This window comes from Panthera tigris, chromosome A1 (genome assembly GCF_018350195.1).
Source record: "Panthera tigris isolate Pti1 chromosome A1, P.tigris_Pti1_mat1.1, whole genome shotgun sequence".
NCBI lineage: Eukaryota > Metazoa > Chordata > Mammalia > Carnivora > Felidae > Panthera > Panthera tigris.
Window position 1 is genome coordinate 159,177,106 of NC_056660.1, and position 5,711 is coordinate 159,182,816.

The window sequence follows — 5,711 nt, forward strand, 5'->3', positions numbered from 1 at the left end:
GGTAACAGAGAAATGCAACTGAGAATAAATGTAATCTGTTTAAAAAAAAAAAAAAAAAAAAGCATCATCTCCCCTGGGAAAGTAGCTCAAAAGACATACTTGTTTATATTGTTTAAATCTATCACAACCAAAATCCCATCTTGCATATATCATCAAGCAAAATAAACAGGCTTTTCTAGGATACAAACTTCCTATGAAGAAATATAGCTAAGACTGGCAATAATATGAACCCATGAAGCGGAAGATTATTCCTATATTCCCAACTCACCTTCCTCAGAGGTCTTTGAGAGAACACTGTATGAGGAGAGAGACACCATGAGGATTGACATTGCTGAAGAGACTCCAGTAGCAAAAGCTATTAAAAAGTAAACCATAAGCAGGGAGACTCAATCTGAGCCACAGAAGAAAAATAAGACAAATAAAATTTTCATAAACCAAAGTCTGCTTGTCTTGGACATTTTGCAAATGGAAAACATTATATTAAATCTTAAGTTATTTATCTAAGGTTGATACTTTACATTTTGAATTTACACCACCACCATTTCATAACATCAAAGCAAGTCTGTTTAAACTTTTCTTCCCTCATCCTCATACCAACATGAAAGCTGAATAGGAAAAACCAATCTGGCCAACTGTAGGTAACTTAATGTATTCTTGTCCATATTTCAAAATGAACTGTCAGGACTGTGGAGAGAGAGGGGAGAGAGGAAAGAGTGCATCTAAAACATAATAGTGAACAATGTATACCTGTTGAGGATCTGGTCAAGAATGACCAGCAGCTGACCATTAAAGCTGCCACCCGTAATTGAAAATATTGAAGTTGCCCAATTTTGAGCACTCTCATCCATAGCAAAAGCCCATGGAATGCCAGCTGTCATTGTGTTGACGCAGGCAGTATTGTTTCTTCTCCTGCCAGGCACACACATCTCATTTGCTTTCCCCAGTTATTTTTCCAAGGCAACCAGCCCTCCGGACAGCTCTCCTTGCTGTATCTGAGATGCAATCTTTTGAGATTTCCTACCTAACTTGACTTCAGTATACTTCAGTGGGAATAAGCTAAAATTTACTAGACATTAGAAGTTTTTGTTGTTGTTGTTATTATTCTAAAGGTAATATAAAAAAGAGGCAGGGCCTCCACCTACAGCCATGTGGCTTAGACTGTATACCACACAATACCATGCAACTCCATGGGATGACATTGATATGGACTATGATGTCACTGGTGCCTCCAAAAGTTGTAAAATTCAGTGGCTCTATCCTGTGGCCTATTACAGTATAGAGAGTTTAACAATCAGATAAAACCTGTTCGTTCTTCTCAGGCATCTTCCTAGCATTCTTCCTAAAAACTTATGTAAATCTCTCTTTTATTTTCAAGGTATACAGAGAATCTCTGTACAATACGATTTCCATATTCTTTCATGATACATTATTAAAAGAACTAAAGAGGGAGAAAATCTTAAATATCTGATTTTCTTTACCAAAGAGAACATTTCAAAAAGAAAGAAAGGTGTTTAGTTTTGTTTTTCAGCTGGTATATTCACCAGAATTCAACAAGAATATTCTTTTTTTTTTAATTTTTTTTAATGTTTATTTATTTTTGAGACAATGCAAGAGACAGAGTGCAAGTGGTGGAAAGACAGACAGAGGGAGACAGAGAATCTGAAGCAGGCTCCAGGCTCTGAGCTGTCAGCACAGAGCCTGACGCAGGGCTCAAACTCACAAATTGTGAGATCATGACCTGAGCCGAAATCGGACACTTAACCGACTGAGCCACTCAGGTGCCACAAGAATATTCTTTATTTTAATGTTGTAATTGTTTAAATTGTATTTTCTGAAAAGAACATTTTAAATCTGCGCATAGTCTTCACTATGTTATTAATTCATCAAGTTAAATAATTTTAGACTTAAATTGTTCTTTTTACATCTACTACTCTTAAAAAGACAAGAAAATGATTGAATTTTTATTGGATTTAGTTTTCCTTTTTCCCAATCATTAAATGTGGAACAATTGTTTACAAGTGCTGTTGTAAATCTAAAAATGTCAATCTTGGGGCGCCTGGGTGGCTCAGTCGGTTAAGCGTCTGACTTTGGCTCAGGTCATGATCTCATGGTCCGTGAGTTCGAGCCCCGTGTCGGGCTCTGTGCTGACATCTCAGAGCTTGGAGCCTGCTTCAGATTCTGTGTCTCCCTCTCTCTCTGCCCCTCCCCCACTCATGCTCTGTCTCTCTCTGTCTCAGAAATAAATAAACATTAAAAAAAATTTAATAAAAAAATAAAAATTAATTAATTAATTAAAATGTCGATCTTTATGATTGTCCTCTATTATATTTAAAAAGTGAAGGCCCTTGGGAATGATGTATGTCCTTCTCCTATTCCCCCAAGCAACACTGAGAAGAAAAAAGTCCCAAATATATTTTTAAAAATCTCACCAATACCCTCCCCCCCAATCTGAAGGATGTGGTCTGGCGAGGAGAAAGCGTGACAACACAGAGGATATACAATGTCCTTCTAGATTTGAAACCCTTTTCCCCACAATAGATCATAACACACCAGAAGCCAAAAGTACTCCCTAAATTACAATTTGGTTTTCTCTCACTTAAAATTAAGCAGGAAAGACTCATGTAGTGACTTACCAAAAATAATTGAACCCACTGCAAATGCTTAGCAAAACTGAATCCTAAAAGGGGAAAATCAAGAACACACTAAAAGGTTAATCAACTTGGTAAAAGAAAATTAGAAAGCCTGTGTGAAGATCACCTGCTTTTTGCAACTAAATAGCACCAGAATTACCTGGAACACTTCTTACATTTTTAACTTTACTTTCAGCTCCACAGACAGTGGAAGCAAGGCAGAGAGGCAACTGGAAAGAGAGAGATGGATGAGAGCTGCCGGTAATGAGAGCTTAGCAGAACAGAATGTGAAATCCAAGGACGTTTTCCAAGAGGTAGGGATAAAGATCTGATAACAATGACCTCTATGAGGTACACTGGGGAGTTCCCATAGCCCAGTACACTCCCCTGACTCAGGACCCTCTGCTGTGTTTCTCTTGCCCCAACATTCAGCCCCATTGGACTGGGTCCTGAGAAAACTTAAGCCTGTCTATCTTCTTCATGTGCCCATTTGCCCTTTAGGAAGGCTCTTGAATGTTTGACTCTCACCAAATTACGGAGCACAGCTAACTGCTGGCCCCTCAATCCTTGCCTCACCAGCCGAGGAAACACACCAGCCTGACTCCTGCCTTCAGTATTTTCTGAACAGGAGGTGAGCACAAGTCTCCTCATGTTGCAAACAGCTTTGATTTAATGGATGGTTCTTTTGTGTCCCCCTCCCCCCACTTGCCTTGAGGAAGTGGGAAGGAACTACCCTCTCCTATCCTTTTCCTTCCCATGAGTGAGAGGGAAAAAAATGCCACAGTACTCCCCACTCCTAAAAATTCTCTTTAAAGAGCTCAGCTGATACATTTCTAGCCCTTTTTTTAAGTTTACTTCTATTTATTTTGAGAGAGAGATAAGAGAGAGAGAGAAGGAAGAGAACTCACACTCATGAGAGTGGGGGAGGGGCAGAGAGAGAGGGAGAGAAGAGAATCCCCCTGTTAGTGCAGAGCCTGCCACAGGGCTTAATCTCACAGACCAAACTCATGAACCATGAGATCAGGACCTGAGCCAAAATCAAGAGTCAGATGCTTAACCGACTGAACCACCCAACTTCTCCTCTAGCCCTTTTTAATATAGACTAGAGTTGAGTGATGTTCACAGATCTATATGATCGCATATTAAGTGTGTGCTGCAAAGATATATCTACTCCATCGATTCAGACCATGAAGTACTTATCATCCAATGGCCTCAACTTTGAGATTTAGCCAATGTTCTGAACTATTTACTTTACTATCCTATTTACTTTATGTTACATGGTACTTGAAATATTTTGTTTATAACATTTGTTTGTGTCCCCATATTTTGGCTTAGTCTAACATTTACTAAACCAGAATGCCTTGTTGTTCTTCAAAGATTGGAAAAAAATGATCTACCTACATTTTAGTCTCACAGAGGGGCCATGATTTGATTCTTTTGGTTCAATGATTCACAGAAATGTCAAACAAGAATTTTTTTTATTAGTTTAAACAACCAATTTTTGCTAAACTTTAATTTTAATGTCATGAAGTTAAATATTTCCCCATAATTTCAGATTTTCTTTTAAAATATCAAAAGAGGTGAGATATGGCTAGGCCTATTAAATGTATCTTCTAAATGCTGTGCTTTTCTTTCAAAACCAAAGTGTCCACCCCTCTGTCTGGAACACAGTATGGATGCTCATATCCACAGACTTGCAGATAGCTTTGGAGGCAAAAAGTAAGAAGCATATCATTGTAGGGAGAACTTGGATTCTAAGTTGTGTGACTTTTGGCAAGGCACTCAATTTCACTAGGCTACACTTTTTAAAATATACAGTTGATGCCCCTCAAAACCCATGTTTCCCTCTTCTTTCTAGATGCACAACTGAACTACATTTCCTAGCTTCCCTTACAATTAAATGTGGCCATGTGGCTGAGTTGTAATCAATAAAATGTGAACAGAAGGGATGTGTGCCTTGGAGGTTTTATCCCATGAAAAGGTCCCAGATACACACCTCTATGTTCTCTCTTCTGGCTGGCTAGAAAGGAGATGACCCTCAGGGAGACTATGGTAGCCCTGCTTATTGGACACAAACCTTTGTGCCTTCTCAGAATGTCTGATTATCTCATTCTTTCCAAAGATAACAGTCACTGGCTGGACCACTCTGCAGCTGCCTTATACTGGTGCCATGGATAAGTTCTTCAAGCTAGCTGGAGCTCTGGGTGAATCTTTGTGCCTGCAGGGCCCTGTGGCCCAGTCATGCCCCTTATTGCTGTCACCCTCTCTACTTCTGCATGAAACACCACACTGAATCTGCAGAGGCTGGCTTCCTAAACAGTCACTGCAGGCCAGACCACACAACCTAGAAGTACTAAGGAATTAGAGCATGAAACTTGACCACTGAGAAACGTGAAATAGGAAGACCAGCCTTGGGATGGAGAAATAGCTCCACATTAAGAGAAGCCCTTTCTGCTGAGTTTCTTTTCTTCTAGCATGTGTTGAAAAAAATGTCTAAGGGGGATTTTCCACTGCTCTCCCTCTCCCGAACCCAGCTGCCTTATTATGCCTTTTTTCTACTTATCCATTGTGTTTAATGTACTTCTTTACATTTTTTTATATATGTTTCTAGATGCCTGCCTTCTTATATGGTCTACTTCTATTCCAGAGTGGTGATATTCCAATCCATGTATATTTTAGAGAGGAGGCAAGTATTATATATTATTTTTCATGAGTTGGCTCTTCCCCTATGCTTGAAGGGTCTGTTTGGTTAGCAGTAAAGTGATGGAGAATATATTTATCTTAATACTCAGACTATTTGAAGTAGGAAGAGTGTGATGACAACTCTAGGTCAATAGCTTTAAAAACATGCACTCTAAATGAACAAAAACTTCCCCTGTTGTGAGAGGGGGATGAATTTAGTAAAAAGAACAAGGACATAGATAACTGTGCTACTCATCTGATTCTGCAAAAGGAGTGCCTGAACTCCCCAAAAGTACTCGAAGCAGATTTTATTCCTCACAGGTGTTATATGTATCCTTTGCTTTCTTCCTGGGCCCTCTTTACACCAAGCTTCTAATTTTGTTTTGTGCCCAAATTTAG

At 39.2% G+C, this 5,711-nt stretch overlaps 1 long non-coding RNA gene across 1 annotated transcript; it reads left to right on the forward strand.

Annotated features, from left to right (window-relative positions):
- Positions 1–1,285: 1,285 nt before the first annotated feature.
- Positions 1,286–5,320, forward strand: LOC122231485. The gene is made up of 3 exons (XR_006208743.1): positions 1,286–1,375; positions 2,827–2,944; positions 5,242–5,320. It is a non-coding gene; the product is annotated as an uncharacterized LOC122231485 (long non-coding RNA).
- Positions 5,321–5,711: the final 391 nt, after the last annotated feature.